General features: G+C 36.5%; 1 pseudogene; it reads right to left on the bottom strand.

Moving 5' to 3' along the window:
- Positions 1–4884: 4884 nt before the first annotated feature.
- On the bottom strand, positions 4885–7885 carry LOC113282177 (annotated as a pseudogene).
- Between the last annotated feature and the right edge of the window lie 1333 nt (positions 7886–9218).

The following is a 9218-nucleotide window of genomic DNA, read 5'->3' as shown; positions in this document are numbered from 1 at the left end:
ATTATCTTAAGTTTTTGTACTTAAAGTTGTCTATCTAGAAGACCCAGATGGAATAGCTGGGGGGACTAGCAATTGCATGGGTGGATGGATTTCATTTTGAAGTAGTTCAATGGAACCTTAACATGATTAACATCAAAGTTAAAAATAACTTCCAGTCTCCGGAGTGGCTTCTGACATGCTTTTATGGTTCACCCAAACATGATCATAAATTAGAAGTGATGGGTTATCTAGAAGACATAGCACAAAGAGTTAACTTCAATAAGATGCCATGGTTAGTAATAGGAGACTTAAACCTAATCTTCAATAGTGAGGAAAAACAAGGAGGATTACCCTTTGATAGGAAAAAAGTGGAACCAACTTTAAATCTAATTCAGAGAACAGGTTTAGGAGACTTAGGCTTTAAAGGGAGCATTTTTACTTTGAGCATTAAAAGGGAAGGATTAGCTAACATTAAAAAAATGCTTGACAGGGCCTTGGCAAATGCGGAATGGAATATTGAATTCCAAGAAACAATTCTTGAAAACTTGGTGGCTATAGGCTCTGATCATGGGCCTATATGCCTCTATTTGAACTCAAATAAGGTGTATTTGAGTCCTTCTTTTAAGTTTTACGATACTTGGTTGAAAGATGATTCTTGTCTTTAAGTCATCAAACAGTCTTGGAACAACACAAGTTCTGTGAATCCGGATGTTGACCTGATAAACAACATCTCTACTTTAGGAGAAAACTTAGGCATTTGGAAAAGAGATATCTTTGGAAAATCGAATAAAAAAATCAAAAACATTCTCAAACTCATAGAAAACCTACAAGTAAGTAACTCAGAGGATGCTAACAATAAATTGATTGGAGAAAAGTTGTTAGAACTAGAATCTATTTATGACACTCAGGAGGAGATAGCCAAACAACAATCTAGAAATAACACAATTGCTCTAGGAGAAAAAAATACGAATTTTTTTCATGTCACCACTTTAAAAAGGAGGAAAAGAAATAATATCGACTGCATACAGGATAGTCAAGACAAGGTTGTCTCCTCTAGAAACGACATAGAAAACGTGTTGACTGATTACTTTTCAAAGCTTCTACTGAAAACTCAAAAAATGAAATCTTTTCTCACATAAAACCATGCATATCACCAGAAGAAAACACAAAATTAATGGAAACCCCATCTGCGAATATAGGAGGTAGTTACAAAATTAAAAGCCAATAAAGCGCCAGGGCCAGATGGCTTTCCTGTTAGCTTCTTCAAGCACAACTGGGAAACAGTTGGTCCACAACTGGTGGCAGTTGTTCAAAATTTATTTCAAACACAAAAACTCAATCCAGACCTAAACAAAACTTTCTTGTTTCTTATCCCTAAAACTAAAAATCCAAAAAATCCAGCTGAATTTAGGCCAATAGGGCTTTGCAATACACCGTATAAGGTCATTGTTAAATTAATGGAAAATAGATTCAAAAAAACTCTTGGAAAAGATTATATCCCCTCTTAAATCTGCATTCCTCTCCTCTAGACATATCTCTAAAAATATCATAGTTGCCCATGAAGTAGTACATTCAATGAAAAAAGTAAAAAGAAAACTGGGAATATAGGCGTAAAAATAGACATATCGAAAGCCTTTGATAGAGTCAGTTGGAATTTTTTAATCAAAACCTTAACAGCTTTTGGTTTTTCTGGAGAATGATGTGAGTTAATCTTTCAATGTGTTTCCTCCTCTTCTATATATGTTCTTCTTAATGGTTGCCCTTGTAAGGAATTCAATCCTTCAAGAGGGATTAGGCAGGGGGATCCTCTATCCCCTTACCTTTTCATTCTCTGTATGGAAGTCTTTTCACGTTTACTTTGTCACCTGGAAATTGTCAAAAAAGTTCAGGGCATTAAATTGACGCCTAAATCCCCACCAATCTCACATCTGTTTTTCGCAGATGATCTTCTGCTATTTACTAAGGAAAATCTAGGAAGATGTAAGAACTTGATAGAAGCTATTAACCTCTTTAGCAAAGAATCAGGGCAAGTAATTAACTTTGCCAAGTCAGGTTTATTTTTTAGTAAAAAGGTTCATAACAAGCATCAGGGTATAATCTCTAGGCTCATGAAAATAAAGAAAATTAACATAAAAGACGCACATCTGGGGGCTCCTCTCTTCATAGATAAGTCTAAATTAAAAGCTTTCGATAACATAATCGAAAAAATGGAACAGAGGATAAAACTTGGCTTGGGAAAATCTTATCTCAACCAAGTAAAATGGTATTAAACAAATCAGTGCTTTCTAGCATGCCCATCTTCAGCATGGGATGTTTTGTGCTACCAAAAAAAAATAACTAAGCGTACCAACGATATCCAAAGAGATTTTTGGTGGGGAAAACACACAAACTCTAAGGGTATCTACATCAAAGCTTTTGACTTCCTTTGCAAACCTGTGGAACAGGGAGGATCGAGGTTCAAAGAAGCCAATAAAATGAACCAAGCAATGATTAGCAGAATCGCTTGGCGGTTAGTTAGTCACCCTGACGATTTATAGGCACAAATTCTGAAAGGAAAGTACTTCAAAAAAACTGGTGCACTACATTCCAAGAAGAAATCACAAGCTTCTTGGGTATGGAAATGCATCTTGCAGGGTATCGAACACATCAAAAAATATACCATTTGGGAGGGGGTGATGGAACTTCAATAGATATCTGGAAAGATAAATGAATACTAAATAGGAGAGAGACTTTAGCAAACTCTTTCCCAAATAATAACTCCAACATAACACTTGTATCACAGTTGATTGACTGTGAAACAAAGAAGTGGAATATTAACCTGTTAACTTCTATGTTTGATTCTTCTTTGGTCAGGGAAATCTTGAACATAAGGCTTTAACTAGAGAGGGATCACTGAAAAAAGACAAAATTAGATGGCTTCTTACTGCTAATGGAGAGTTCTCTGTGAAGTCTCTTCATGCCAAACTTCAAAACTTGAATGATTCAACCACAATTCAGACAAAGAAAATTTGGAAGAAATTATGGACCATAAACACTTCTCAGAGAATCAAGCTTTTCATTTGGAAATGTTTACAGGATTTGTTACCAACTAAAAGAAACTGGGTTCAAGTAGAGACGGGGATAGGAATTATTTGTTTTGTCGGCATACGGAAGAATCTACCTTTCATCCGTTTTTTTGAATGCGCCTATGCAAAAGAAATTTAGACACTTCAACCAATGCCTGCACGGGGAGTATCTTCTAACACTGTTTCTACACATACTTCTTTCTTAGATATGTATAATGAATGGGTGAGGGGAGATCTGAACTCAATATCCATGGCTTTACCTGCAACTAAGTGTTGGTTCATCTGGAAAGAACGATGTCTCAGAGTCTTTGAGGATAAAAGTAGAACACCAGTTCAATTGGCTAAAGACATACAAAGACATTATGAATATTGGCACCCAATAACACAATTACCAGTCATAACACAAAACAAGATTAGAACTCAGAATCTGATTTATTGGACTCTGCCAATAAGAAACTTTTATAAATTAAACTGCGATGTTTCTTGGGTTTCTGCTACAACTAATGCTGGTTTTGGATTTATTTTGCACAACTGGACAGGGACCTTCAAAGGAGCAGGGATGGGCAGTTGCAGGGCAGAATTACCAGAAGAAGCTGAAGCTTAGGCCTGTCAATGGATACCGATTTTTCGTTAGCCGACACCGATAATCCGTTAGCCGTTACCGCTACCGTCCGACATAGCGGTAAACGGATATCCGATACCGATAAGTTAACGGATAATCCCTTCTTAACGTAACGGTAGTGGAACCGTGCATTTCCGTTAGGTTTAGTTCCGTTATCCGCTAACGTGCGTATTGCACGTGTAAATTTTTTCACTTGTGTTGTGTTTGTGTATCGTCGAAAATGGAGATGGAGATGTCTTTTTCTTTTCAAAAAACATGATTTTTTCTTTTGCTAGAAGCCTAGAACATCTGAATATTTGTATGTCTGTTTTTGTGTGTGTGTGGCATGGATTTAGAACCTGTTTTGTTGGATTTAATAGCTGATATGTGTTTTTAGCCTATTTTCTGTTTGTACCGGATGGTAACGATAAATATCCGTTATCCGGTAAATCCAACGTAACGGCAACGTTTTTGATTTTCCTATTTCCGCCGGAACTTAACGGATAATGGATATCCGCTAATTTTTAATGGCAGCGGCAACGGAAGAGACAATATCCGTTACGTTAACATCCATTGACAGCCGTACTGAAGCTGTAGCATTGCTGCAGACTACAACTTGGGCTATCAACAACAACTTGCAAAATCTGGCAATAGAAGGAGATAATCAAAACACTATCAAGTGTCTACGAGGCAAACAAACCTCAATCAAATGGCAATGTGTAGCCATATTAGATGAAGTAAAGAAGATGGCAGCTGGACTAGTTTCTTTTGGGGGATTTCACTGTGTGGATAGAAGAGTAAACAAAGTGGCAGATTTGTTAGCAAAAGAAGGAAGAACTTCAACACAGCTGACTACTAGCTTCTCTGTTACGCCTTCCTTTTTAATTCCAGCTATTACTTTTGATTATGTTAAAGCTCATGAGCAATATAATATGAACTCAAACTTTGTATCTGTTTCGGAAGTAACTAATCACACAGATTCAGTCATCGGACGGACAACTCTACCAGAGTTGATTCCAAATGAGTCTAAATCTACAGATTATTTTCTTCTCTGTTCTATATATTTGGTTATTTTCAACAACAAAAAAAGTTGTAGGTAAGACTCCAGTACTGTTGTATCTTTCTTATTTTTATTTTTTTTAAGAATAAAACACAAACTAAATAAAGAAAAACAAATTAACCAGAAAATTAAGATTAGCTACCTTAAACCCACAAGGTTAATTTGTTCTGTGCCCCATTCTACCAAAGAGTGCTACTTTTTATTCTTCCAAATCCATAAATTAGTATAATCCGAAGATGATGGATTTGGAGGAAGAAAAAGCACGCAACATTGTCAAAAATGACATGACTGAGAAAAGAAAAAAAGGAAAAGAAAAGGGTGCTACGAATAATTACTCGATTTTTTTATATTTCTTTTGATGATGATACACGAGCTTTTCTTGATTTCGACAAAAGGTATACAAGCAACAAGGAAAATTCAGTCAGCTGCGAATTTGTGCAGCAGCAAAATATTCCCTGCATCTCAAGCTGGCCACGGTAATTAGTCTTTTGGGAGAACCACTCATAGTCTCATACCCTATTTTTGGATAAGTGTTACTCCAATATATGCAGATACTTTATGACACAATATATGCTGGAATTGTAGCTTCGTAAACTCTGCTTGTTGCCTGTTTTGCCTGACAATGCAGAGTTAAAAGAATGAAACAAGGGGATCAATTAAACGTTTAACCAACAAAAAAACATATAAATGAGCTAAAAAAGTCGAATATTGTTCACTTGTTGCTCCCAATCAGTACGCCAGGATACAACTAGAAGCGATACAACTTGTACAATCAAAGCGCATATGATCCCAAATCAAAGTCCCTGCACGGCATTTTCCAATTTTTGCATTAACAAAACACTAAAACAATCATGTCTAGATTCAGCTGCCAAAATTCTACAGAAAAACAAAATAGCATATGCCAGTAGAAATAAATCTTGAAAGAAAATGTGATCATCACCTTTCCGCCCACGTTTAGTACAAAAGCTAATAAGATAGCTGAAGGAATGCCAACAAGGTAATTAGCTCCAAGATTTATGGAAGCTCCAATCTTTTGCCAACCACATCCTCTGGCCGTACCTTTTAAGAATATTCAGGCAACCAAAGTGCTTGTGTCGTAAGAATTCTAGATTTTTCTGATTTAGTAGATAGCATTTTTGATTCATCTATGACAATATCAATGTTAAACAGAACTGCAATCTGACCTGAAAGAACGCATTGAATTGCGTCGAGAAAGGTAGAGACTGCAATTATTGGAACCATGGTTGCAACATAAGATACCACCTCTTCATCATTGCTATAAGCATATCCCCAAAGCCGACGAACTAAAATCATGATCGAGCCTATTACCATTGCTTCCGTGACAGTCATGATCAACACAACTTGAACTGCTAAACGTGCGGCTTGGGAGTTACCCGCTCCTAATTCATTTGAAACCCTTGTGCTGTCAAGTTCAAGAGTCTAGTCAGAATTTACTTAAAGCAATACGATCGGACGCAGTCACATACATAAATAATTCAATGCACTTATCTTGCTAACCTTATAGCTCCACTTAGTCCGGATGAAATCATGAAAACACAACCGCTTGTGTTAAGACTGAAAAACGAACTCCAGTGAGTAATATTTTGAGTTTGATAGCACTAGTAGCTAGCTAATGGGTTCGAGAAACTTAACCTGATCGATAGCACTGAAGCTTCTAGTTTTGGATTAGGAAGCAAACCCGACAGCAGAACCATCATTTCGAAAGACCACGTCTCTAAGCTGGTTGAAAGAAGCAAATTCGATTGCAAATACAGCATCAAGATTCAAGATAAAGAATGCTTGAAAATGCTCAACTTAAACGCAAAATTGGTTATCTAAATTGAAGAAGTGTAAATTACCACATCATAATAGCTGATGGAATAGCAAGTCTCATAAAGTTGGGGATATCCTGAAGTGCTTCCTTTGAGAAACCGGTCCAACTTAATATAAATTGCTAGTAGTAATGTATTTATCCAATAAGAGATGGCATTGGCCATTGCAGCGCCTCTAAAACCAAGACCAGTTTTGAAAACTAGAACCCAACACACAAGTATATGCAAAATAGCGGTTATTGCGGAACTTAGCATCATTGGAAAGACAATACTTTGTGTCTGCAGAAATCTAACTTCACATTGAAGTAGTCCATGTGCAAAAATGGAAGGGATCATGAAACGAGCATAAACTCCGGCTTCGAAAGATATCTCCGGATCTTGTCCCACGGCCAAGAGAATTTGTCCTACGTTTGCCCAAACAAAAGCAAGAGGAATACTAACAAGTGATAGAACAAACATGGCTCTCTGCATATGCAGGGACGGAGCCAGAAATTCCATATAAGGGGGGCGAATTTGAAAAAAAAATTATTTAGGAGAGAGTTATTAAGAGATTTTTTTTAATTAGTAAGAATTTTAAGGGATCAACAATGAATTAACCAGAAATAGGGGGCGGGGCCACCCCTGCTCTACATAGCTCCGTCCCTGCGCGTATGTATCCCGAGCATATGAAACTGTTTCGCTCCGTATGATTGACCGCATAAAGTGTCTAATGCACTTCCCATCCCCATCTAAACAACAAAAACAAAATTACCAACTCATAAACTTCAGACAAAATTAAAAATAACTGAAGCACATTGGAAAACCAAGCTCACCAATAAGCTGAAGCCGGTAACTGATGCAAGAGAAGTGGCCATTGATGCACCAGAAAGAGAGAGTTTACCAAGATGGCCAACAAACATCACTGAAATTAGTTGTAAACAGTATTGTAAGACATTAACTGATATAAGAGGTCCAGCTAACCATAACTGCTTCTTCACTTCTACAAGAATCTCAGAACTCTCCTTACTGATGATAGCACTAGTACTATCATTCTCTCCAAACAATTTAAGCCCATTTACTTCTTCTTCTCTGCTTTCAAGCAGAGGAGCATTAAGAATTGATTTTGGTGTTTCACTTCCCATTCTGGTTGGTTCTCTGTTTCTGCTTCTTTAACAACTAAGAGAAAGTAAGGTTTAGACTGAAATGAGACCAACAAAAATTGTTCAATTCTCTCAATCTGATATTACTTCAGCATATGCTGCACCATTGACAAGATTATTAGTCTTTTTGGTTGCATCTAATTTTAAATCCAAAAATCAGCAGGACCTTCTTATCCTAGCTAAGTCTGGCATTTTGCAACAAATATCTAACTCTGGGGTTGATGCTTGCAGCAAACTCTTTTGTTTGGTAGTCTTCTGCTTTTATCCAAGAAATAATAAGCCGTTGAAAATATGGCAAAATAAAAGCTAGCTTATCTATTTATCGATTTTTGTGCTTTGCCGGTGTATTAGGTAGAAATAAAAGCGGGTCACATGTTTATGTAATTGATTCATGGTTAACTTTACGTACAAGTTTATTGTACAGTAACTGCACTAGTTTATCTATTTTCGAAGTGTATTTAATCGAGCATAGATTAAATTACACCGCCATTAATGCTGTCTAACCCAGCATACGTAAGGCACACGGCCCGAAGTTAAGATAATCCAAGTGCTAATTGCCTAATTTGCTCTGACCATGGGAATCGTTTTGAGTCACAAAGATAAGAGTTGACAGATTTTACTGAACAGGATAGAAACAAAGGAATCAAGGAAACGTAATTCAGAGTAACCATCTTAAAAAATGAAAAGCGTATGAAACGAAATTGTCTTCTTGCTCTAAGTACTAGTAGTATCAAAAGATATGGTTCCGGGGCCCCCGGCCTTCTGGAGAGTTTTATTGTTGGTAGACCATTCATCCGAGATGTTGACTGGTGGACTGGTTAAGTGGGATTCAGAGTTCGTTCGAGTATTTAATTATGTACTTCAAATTTTCTGTTAGCTTTCATGGGTGTCAGCTACGGATGGCAATCATGTACTTTTGCATTTAATCCCAATATACGACCACAGCCCTGAATGCGAAGTGGATAGGCAAACGATTAGGGCAAGTAAAACATTTAACAATACTCCTTTGGTTTGACAACAGTTTGAGCTTTTCTTTTCTTTTTTTTTGTTCCATGAAAGTTGCACAAAATTGGTTAGAAAGACCAAAATCAACAAAACCTAGGTAAAATGGACAGTTAGATTTTGATACTGTTTAAATGGACAAAAATGTAAAAATTGGCAGGATGTAACCAGTTTTATCGTGCCCATTTTCAAATATTTTTTCTTATTTTTAATTTACACAAGATGTATCCAGTTTCATCCTTGCTATTTTTTAAATTTCAGCTAGGATGAAACCAGTTTCATCCTTACTATTCTTTTTTGGCCATTTCACCCAAACTATTTTTTACTCGTCCATTTGAAACGTGATTTAAAAATATTTGGACAAACGACCCATTTTCCGTAAAAGTTGAGTTATTCCATCAAAAGTGGAGCCATTTCATTTTCATGTGATATTTCTGAAGTAAATTGTGACTAATAACTAATGTTATTAAAATGTGGTAGTTATGTTTATATTTGTTGCTTAAGTTTTTTAATAAAAGTTTATACTCCCTCCGTTACTTT

The sequence above is a fragment of the Papaver somniferum genome, chromosome 5 (assembly GCF_003573695.1).
Source record: "Papaver somniferum cultivar HN1 chromosome 5, ASM357369v1, whole genome shotgun sequence".
Lineage (NCBI taxonomy): Eukaryota > Viridiplantae > Streptophyta > Magnoliopsida > Ranunculales > Papaveraceae > Papaver > Papaver somniferum.
The sequence above is the reverse complement of the archived record's forward strand: the minus strand, read 5'-3'. Positions and strand labels throughout refer to the sequence as shown.